At 47.0% G+C, this 9,477-nt stretch overlaps 1 non-coding gene across 1 annotated transcript; it reads right to left on the bottom strand.

Annotated features, from left to right (window-relative positions):
• Positions 1 to 1,624: 1,624 nt before the first annotated feature.
• TRNAG-UCC (transfer RNA glycine (anticodon UCC)) lies at positions 1,625 to 1,696 on the bottom strand. The gene has a single exon. It is a non-coding gene; the product is annotated as a tRNA-Gly (tRNA).
• Positions 1,697 to 9,477: the final 7,781 nt, after the last annotated feature.

A 9,477-nucleotide genomic window follows, 5' to 3' on the forward strand; every position in this document is an offset into this window, starting at 1 on the left:
ATCAGCACCAAACCCTCCCAAATCAGCACACCAATACAATCACCATCAGTACAGCCACAGCAGCACTACCACCGCACATGGGCCGCGTGGACCACTCCCCACCCAAATGCCACACCCACACCACAAACATCCCGGGCAACGCCGGGGCTCTCAGCTAGTAGTATATAAATAATGATGTACATACATACTTTAACCATTAATTTTCTAGTTATCATATATGACAATGGAACGGTGAACTATACTAGTGAACTTAGAAATTTCAGCTGTCTCTGTGGCGCAATTGGTTAGCGCGTTCGGCTGTTAACCGAAAGGTTGGTGGTTCAAGCCCACCCAGGGACGTCAATGTTTTTTAAACATCTTTCAGTTTGCACTAGTATGATAAGTATATTATCACCTGCATAAAAAAACTAAGCAAATTTGCATGTTGATACATTTTAAATGTACAGTATTCTGGATTATATAATCATTCATGATTACTATAGAGCTCCATTCATTTTGAATTTACTATCTGCACTCTATTGTTTAATCTATTACTAATCAATGAAGATTTGTATTTTTTTTTTAAAGTGTGTGTGGCAAGCACGCGCATTTTAAGTGAAACTTCTTTGTCTTTTGTCACTGTTTTGTGACAGAAATTGTATTTGTGATGGTGAGATTTTTAATCAAAACACAATTACAGTGCCAAAACACAAAGAAGTTTGACGTAAAACGCGTGTTTTAGCTATTTGCACTTCAAATTTATAGTCACTGTGAATTCCTTGCGTGTCAATGTGTGTGCCAGTGTGTGTCTCAATATGTGTCTCAATGTGTCAGTGTTTGTGTGTATGTGTGTGTCAGTCAGTGTATGTATATGTCAGTGTGTCAGTCAGTGTGTGTGTGTGTGTGTCAGTCAGTGTGTGTGTCAGTCAGTGTGTGTATATGTCAGTGTGTCAGTCAGTGTGTGTGTCAGTCTGTGTGTGTTGTGTCAGTCTGTGTGTGTGTCTCTCTCTGTGTGTGCATGTGGTCTCCGTGTCCTGCTGCTTCTGCGCCGGTGCCTTCTGCGCAGGCACACCCAGCTGAGCCAGAGCCTTTTTGCGCAGGCGAGCCCAGTCGGAGCCAAAACCTATTGCGCAGGCGCGCCCAGCCATAGCCTTCTGCGCTGGCGCGCCCAGCCGGAGCCAGATCCTATTGCGCAGGCGGGCACAGTCGGAGCTTACTGCGCTGGCGCGCCCAGCTGTAGCCAGAGCCTAGTGCGCAGTCACGCCCAGCTGCCGGCAATGGCTCCTGCACATGCGCGCCAAGCGTGGGAGGCATCCGCATACACGCCGAGATGGCAACACTGACGGCCTCTTCTGCCAGCAGTTACGTTAATTTGCACGCATTATCTGTTCTAGTGCAGCGGTGCGCAAACTGGGGGGTGTGAGATTTTCTACGGGGGGCGCGGGGTTTACAGAGGCCCCGCGCGTTTCCCGAAGGCACTTAAATTAAGTACTGGGGAAGCATCGATGGCCTCTGTAAACAGTACTTACCTTGGCTCAGGTGGCTTCTGGATGCGTCACCATAGCAATTTGACGCTGCGAGGTCATGTGATGTCAGAGATAATTGTTATATAATATAATTATTACAATGAGGAGAAAAAAAGTATTGCGTTGGCCGGGAATCGAACCCGGGTCAACTGCTTGGAAGGCAGCTATGCTCACCACTATACCACCAACGCATATAAATAAGCTGTACAGATAGAAACTCTGAATGGCTGTAGTCTGTGTATAGATATGTTGAAACTTTACCAAAAGTTCAGTAGAATGTTTTGATGTAAGTGTCTACTACTGAATCATAGCCAGGAGTATCTTTAGGGCTTAATTATACTAACTTCAAAGAAAGCATAAAACACATGTAGGCTGGCCAACATTACTATTTTCTTCTTCAGTGTCACACAGGCCTCTAATATTCTGCAAAGCAATATTGTATTGTATTGTATTGTATTGTACACGTTTCACATGTACCAAGTATTCACTAGTATATTTTCACGTTAGTGTCTACAGCTGGATGATGGCCACATGTATCTTTAGGGCTTGTATTATGCTAGCCTCTGAAAAAACATAATAACACTGTCTGCAAACATTAAAAAAATTTTTAACACTAATCTCTTCTTTATTGCCACATAAAGCTTGGCCTCTTGCAAACGCACTTACCAGAACGCCCTCCTACTGTCTCTATACGTTCTTCCTACCAACCAATTCGATTGTAAGCTCTTCGGCGCAGTGGCTACTTTTCCTAAATGTTACTTTTATGTCTGAAGCACTTCTTCCCTTTATGTGTTATGGATATTATTTGTTATTTATATGATTATCCCGTGTATTACTGCTGTGAAGCGCTGTGTACATTGATGGCGCTATGTAAATAAAGACATACATGCATGCATGATAAAAGTCACAAAAAGTGCACTATTAAATAATTGATTGAACTGCTGTATATAGAAACAGTCCCATACATACATCTTACACAATGCATTTGGTTTTAATACATGTTGATTTTTCTATGGGTAAAATTAGGTTTTTTAATTGAGAATTAAAAGTTATGTTTTAAATGCGTATCTAATGGTTAGTTGCAGTATATTGAGTGCAGTAGAAGAAGGGTCTTTCTCTCTTAATTAGATTGTAAGATCATCGGAGCAGGGACTCCTTTTCCTAAATGTTACTTTTATGTCTGAGCACTTCTTCCCTTTGTGTTATTTATATCTTATTATTTATATGATTGTAACTATTGCTGCTGTGAAGCATTATGTACATTAATGGCGCTATATAAATAAAGACATTCATTCATTCATTCTCCCTTTGATATTGTTCTCTACAACATTGCCAGAATTTGCTATTTTCTCTATCACTCCACAACCAAAGCTCTCATAAATGCCCTCATTACCTACCGACTTGACTATTGCAACCTTTTCCTCTCTGGCCTTCCTCCAAACCAGGGTTTCCCAAACTTTTTTTTCCGTGACCAGGTTATTTTTTAACTTCTTTTTCGTGACCCACTAAAATTTTTATCGCCTATACTGGCCTATAGGGCCTGCACAGACACACACACAGCCACTGATATACACACACACACAGCGACACACACACAGCCGCTGATACACACACACATACACACACAGCCACTGACACACGCAGCCACTGACACACACACTGATACACACACACAGCCACTGATACACACACACGCAGCCACTGACACACGCAGCCACACAGACACTGCTACACACACACACACACACACAAACACTGATACACACACAGACACACACACACACTGATACAGATACACACAGATACACACACACACACAGACACTGATACACACACACTCGGTCTCCCCTATACGCACACAGACACAAACAGTGAATTACAGGCAACGACGGATGTGAGTGACTGGAGGGGGGGCCAGGGACACTTGGGTGGGAGAGGGGGGGGGGGCAGGGACACTTGGGTGGGAGGCAGTGACTGGGTGGGGTGACTTACCTTGCTGCCGGACTCTTTCCCCTGCTGCCCGGGACGGGAGGTGGGCTTGGGGGCACGGGAGGTGGGCTCGGGAGGGGGGTGCCACGGGAGGTGAGCTCGGGAAGCTGGCCGCGGGGGGAAGCGGGCCGCAGTAGGAACTTGTACTTACAACCCTCCCCCATGTAACGTGCGGACCGCAGAGGAGCTGGTACTTCCTCCTCCGTCCCACGTGGGAGCGGGGGGGAGGAAGGGAGCGGGCCCTGCTTGCCCTGCGCAAGCGCGCGGGACCGCGGGGGGAATCGCCGCCATTTTTTTTTACTTGAGCGGGGGGGACGGGAGACACCGCGCGGCCAGCCTCGCTGCGACCCTGCAATTTTGGTGCCTTGGCCCGGTGCCGGGTTGCGACCCACCATTAGGGAAACGTTGCTCCAAACTGTACAATCTATCCAAAATGCTTCTGTGAGGGCTATCTCACTTTCTTCTAAGTCTGTTTCTGCCCCCTCTACTCTTGAAATCAATCCCTTCAAATTGCTCCCCATTAAACTCCACGTGGGGTTGGGTCCTACAAAAATCCAATTTCAAAGAATAAGATTCCTTATAATGGAATATATAAATTGGGTTATTAATACAGGGATGCTATGCACTATTTTTGCCCCCTCCCCCCTTCCTTAACCCCCCCGTCTCTGTCCATTTGTCAGTCAATGTCCTCCCTTTCTATGCCACTTTTTTTTATTGTCCAATGTCTTTGTCACTGTTAGCTCTCCTTGTAAGTCTCCGGGACCCTACTAGAGGGTCTTAAATTATAGCAACTTTGCTGATCTACTACTATTACATGACGGGATGGGTGTTTTGTTATATGTATCTAATGTACAAAGTACAATGTTTTACTGTTATCTGGGGCTATATAGGGGGACTTATCATCAGGGCCGCCAACAGAAATCGTTGGCCTAGGATAAACATATGACCCCATGCACTGGGGGAGGCGGGTATGTGTAGTGGGTGGGGGAAGGGGGAGGGGATTGTAAGGAGGTAAAGGACCTGGTGGGGGGATTATAAAGACATAATGGACCTGGAGAGGGGGGGTATTAGAAAGGAGGTAATGGACGGGGGTAATTTTAGAGAGATAATGGACAAGGGGGGGGATGTATTATAAGGAGGTAATGGATCGGGGGTAATTTTAGAGAGGTAATGGACAAGGGGGGATGTATTATAAGGAGGTAATGGATCGGGGTGTGTATTATAAGGAGGTAATGGATCGGGGAGGTGTATTATAAGGAGTTAATGGACCTGGGAGGATTATAAGGAGGTAATGGATTGGGGGAGGGGGCATTATAAGGAGGTAGTGCACAGAGGGGGGAGGATTATAAAAAGGTAATGGACCTGGGGGGGTATTATAAGGGGGTTATGGACCTTGGGTGGGGGGTTATAAGGAGGTTATTGATCTGGGGGGGGTATTATAAAGAGGTAGTGGACCTGGGGGGGATTATAAGGATGTAATGGACCTGGGGAAGCTATAAGGAGGTAACAGGTCAAGGGGGGGGGGGGATATCAGGAGGTCCTGGGGGGAAGGGTATAAGGGGATTCTTTGGGGGGGGGGTATAAGGGTATACAGAAGTCCTGGGGGGAAGGAGGAAAGGGTGTACTGGGCATGGCATGAAAAGGGCTACTGGGCTTGGAGAGGGGGTACTGCGCTTGGGGAGGGAGTACTGGGCCTGAGGTAAAAGGGGGTAAAGTGCCTGTGGGGGGGGGGGGGGTAACTGGGATTTGATCAAAAGGGGGTACTGGGCCTGAGGTGGGGGTACTAGGCATGGTGAGGCTGGCTATATCTAAATTGTTGATGCTGCAACTTACCCAGGAGGAGCAACACCTTCATTGGACTTTATTTTTCTATTCTTCAGACAGGGACTAACGCTCTGGACTGTTTCCCAAGTGTCTTTCTCCTAAGAGTTGTAATCCACAGACGATCTGAGCCTTTTTCAGTTGTGTTTCTCTACAAAAAAGTGTTGATAACATCTAGAACAGTGATGCCCAACCAGAGTTCCGTGGAACAGTCAATGGGGTTTTGCATAACTGCCCGCACTCACTGTGCGGCCAGCGACGGCTTTCCTGGCTTTCCCCCACCCTCGCTCTCCCCCTTCACCCCCCCCAGCTCTCCACCTCCCTCCCAGATACCGCTCTCAGGACTGCATGAGCGCGCTCTAGCAGTGCAGCACTTCCAGTGCCTGCAGAGCGAGCACATGCATCCTGCCTGCTATTAGCTCACCGACGCCTCCTGCCCGCCTTTGCCGCCTCCTGCCCGCCTACGCCGCTGCCTGAGTAGGCATATGGGGGGGGTGATGTGAGATCCGGGGGGGGTTATGTGCGAGGGAGGGGGGTTATGTGCGATACAGGGGGGGGGGGGTGATGTGAGATGCAGGGGGTGGGTATATGAGGATGATGATGAGGGGTGCTGGGGGAGATATGAGGATGATGATGAGGGGTGCTGGGGGAGATATGAGGATGATTTTACCCGTGCGGCCCGATTTTTTTTAATATGGGGGGTGTGTTGGGGTCTTTTAAAAATGTATTGGAGTGGTGGGGTCTTTTTAAAATGTATTGAAGTGACGGGGGCTTTTTAGAATGTATTGGGGCGGTGGGGGTCTTTTTAAAATGTATTGAGGCAGGCGGGTGTATTCTAAAAATGTATTGGGGTGGTGGTCTTTAAAAAAAATGTATTGGGGCGGCGGGCGGGGTCTTTTTAAAATGTATTGAGGCGACGGGGACTTTTTAGAATGTATTGGTGCGGTGGGGGTCTATTTAAAATGTATTGAGGTGGGCGGGTGTATTTTAAAAATGTACTGTGTGGTGGTTTTTAAAAAAAATGTATTGGGGTGGTGGGGGTCTTTTTAAAATGTATTGGGGCGGTGGGGGCCTTTTTAATATGTTTTGGTGGGGGCATTTTTGATATGTTTTGGCAGAGGCGGGTATTTTTATTATGTATTGCGGGGTGGGGTTATATGTATTTAGGGGGTGGGGTTTTTTGGTATGTATTTTGTGGGTCGGATTGAGTGAGAGTGGGGTATTTGACGGAAGGTAGGGGCGAGTGGGAGGAGAAGGGGGAGGAGGGAGTGAGCGAGGAAAAGAGGGAGTAAGAGTGAGATGCAGGAGGAATAAATACATGCGAGGCGGGAGGGGGCAGAGTGAGTGAGACGGAGGGAGAGAAATACATGGGCAGAGGGTAAGAAATAGAGGGGGCTCGTGAGGTGTGAAATTAACCTAATATGTGTCAGCCAGATAGGGGTTCCCCAAGATTTTTCGAAATACTTAAAGGGTTCCTCTAAACAATAAAGGTTGGGAATCACTGATCTGAATAACATGAATATAGAAATTCAGATATAGCGGGCAATGTCTCTTTCATATTTGCCAAAAGTTAAAAGAACAATAGAATGGACTTTTCAGGAACTTGTAAGGAATCCGGTTCTGCTTTTGGTTATAGCCTTGCAGAACTGTGCAGTTTCTAGTTACTCCCTCTGGCAATCTATAAGCACCTGTGCTAGCTATCTCTGCTGCCCAAGCCAGTGCTCCGTCATTGGAGGAATTCTCACACACCTCCCTCCTGTGATTGGCTCACTGCCCTTTATATGCTGTGCTTTGGCATTGAGTCAGGGCCGAGCATAACCCTTCACTGGATATTACTGTGTTCAGCCACAAGCCTCTTGGCTTGTCTCCTTGTGTACTAACCTTTCGAGTTCTCATTATTAGTTCCAGAGGCCTGCTGCTACTCTCCACGCAGAGGCCTGTGTTCCTGTGTTCCAGAGGCCTGCTGTTACTATCTATGCAGAGGCCTGTCTTCCCGTGTTCCCAGAGGCCTGCTGCTACTCTCTACACAGAGGCCTGACTTCCTGTGTTCCTGAGGTCTCCTGCTACACTCCACGCAGAGACCTGTCCCGGACTCCTGTGCTGAAGCATTGATTTGCCAGCAGTGGTCTCTGCATCCTGATGCATACACCTCTTGCAGAGGTTGCTGTTTTCACTCTGTGGTCTGCTGCTCTTTCTCCTTCGCAGAGGCCAGCTTGAACTCCTACGCTGAAGCACTGGTTTACCAGTGTTGCCTGGCGGTGTGCCCACTCCGGTCAGTCTTCCCTCTCCTAGACCGGCGTCATGGGCCGTGGACGCCACTCGCGCAAACCCCGTTCCCGACCTGCAGCGATTTTGTTGAAGCAGAAGGACTTCTACATAACGTCACTAAATCCAAGATGGCCGCTGTGTCACAAGGTAGTTCAGCCAATCAGAGCGTGGAATTTGTTCCCACGATCTAATTGGCTGAAATACCATCTGACGCCGGCTTCGTGACGTCATCTTAAAGGCAAATGAAGCACAGCCATTCTGATTGACTGGCATCATTCCCTTTAAGTGACGTCACGGCAAAAAAAAATTATTAAGTCGGAACATGGTTTGAACAGCCAATCATGTGGCTGTTAACCATTTTGAGGCTAAATGTGACGTCACAAGCCCTATTTAAGGCCGTGACGCCTCATTTGAGCCCAAGAAGCCGACGAGACAGCATCGGCTGGGATTTAACATGGGGTATTTTGGATTAACAGATGAAGAAAGAAGATAAAGAAGAACAAGAAATGGTTACAGATGAAGATAGAAGAAGGTGATTAAAGAAAGAAAAAAGAAGATTGGGGTACCTGAGCCGGATCTTCATGGTGGATGGCATCGGATGCTGTTGGAGGCCTTCAAGGTACGTGAGCTTCCTGTTTCCCCGGGAGTTACTACAAGCAGAAGTAATAACGAAGGTACCTCAGGAAGACAGAGGAAGTGGAATTTATTCTAGAATATTCCTAGTACAAAAGGCTTCAGGAGATTATAGAGCAATCCTGGACCTGAAAAAGTAAATACATTCTTGAGAATAAGAAAATTCAAGATGGTGTCCTTAAGCCTGATCATTCAGGAGGTGCAACCAGGAGAATTGATGGTATCGATAGCTTTAAGGGACACTTATCTACACGTGCCAGTATCAAGGAGACACCAAAGATTCCTAGGGTTCGCAGTGAACCAACATCATTATCAATACACAGCACTGCCATTCGGTCTGGCGACCTCTCCAAGGACATTTACAAAAGTGTTAGCCCCATTAGTGGCAGAAATGAGAAAAAGATGGGTAGAAATATACCAATACTTGGACGACATCTTGGTAAAGTCAAAGAGTCGGGAGAAATTAGAACAAGACCAGAAGATGGTCATAACCTTCTTGGAACAACACGGTTGGTTAATAAACAGAGACAAAAGCCACCTAGCACCCACTCAACTGCTAAAGTTTTTGGGGGAGGAATTCAACACGGCAAAGGAGAGGTGACGTTGCCAGACACAAGGAGGCAAGACATAGCACTGCAAGCAAGGAAGCTCAGGAAATGAACCAGAACTTCAGCAGAAGAATGCATGAAGCTTCTAGGGAAATTCGCTTCAACATTAAACATCATAAAATGGGCAGGGCTACATATGAGACAGTTACAAAACAATTTTTTACAGCAGTGGAACGGGAACCACAAAGATACAGGACAAAGAATCTTGTTACACCCACACACATAAGAAGAATTAAAGTGGTGGGAAGATACCCGAAATCTGGGGAAAGGACGGACACTGGGAGAATCGATGGTATAAGGAACCTGGACAAACCAGGAACAGCGCCTTCCATCAAATATGCTGGAACAAAAAGCAGTACAAAGGGCTCTGGAAGCTTTTCAAGACCAGATAAGAGATGACAATATAAAGACACAGTCAGACAACCGGTCGGTTGTAAAGTATATAGCCAAACAAGGGGGAACCAGGAGCAGAAAACTGATGAACCTCACAGCAGAAATCCTCTCTTGGGCAGAAGGCCACTTATCAGAGATCACAGCCGTGCATGTCCCAGGATTGGAAAATGTCACAGCAGACTTTGTAAGTCGCAATGATATACACCCAGGAGAATGGGTGTTAGACCCACAGGTGTTTCAGGAGCTGGTAGAGCGATGGG

The sequence above is a fragment of the Ascaphus truei genome, chromosome 16 (assembly GCF_040206685.1).
Source record: "Ascaphus truei isolate aAscTru1 chromosome 16, aAscTru1.hap1, whole genome shotgun sequence".
NCBI classification, from domain to species: Eukaryota; Metazoa; Chordata; class Amphibia; order Anura; family Ascaphidae; genus Ascaphus; species Ascaphus truei.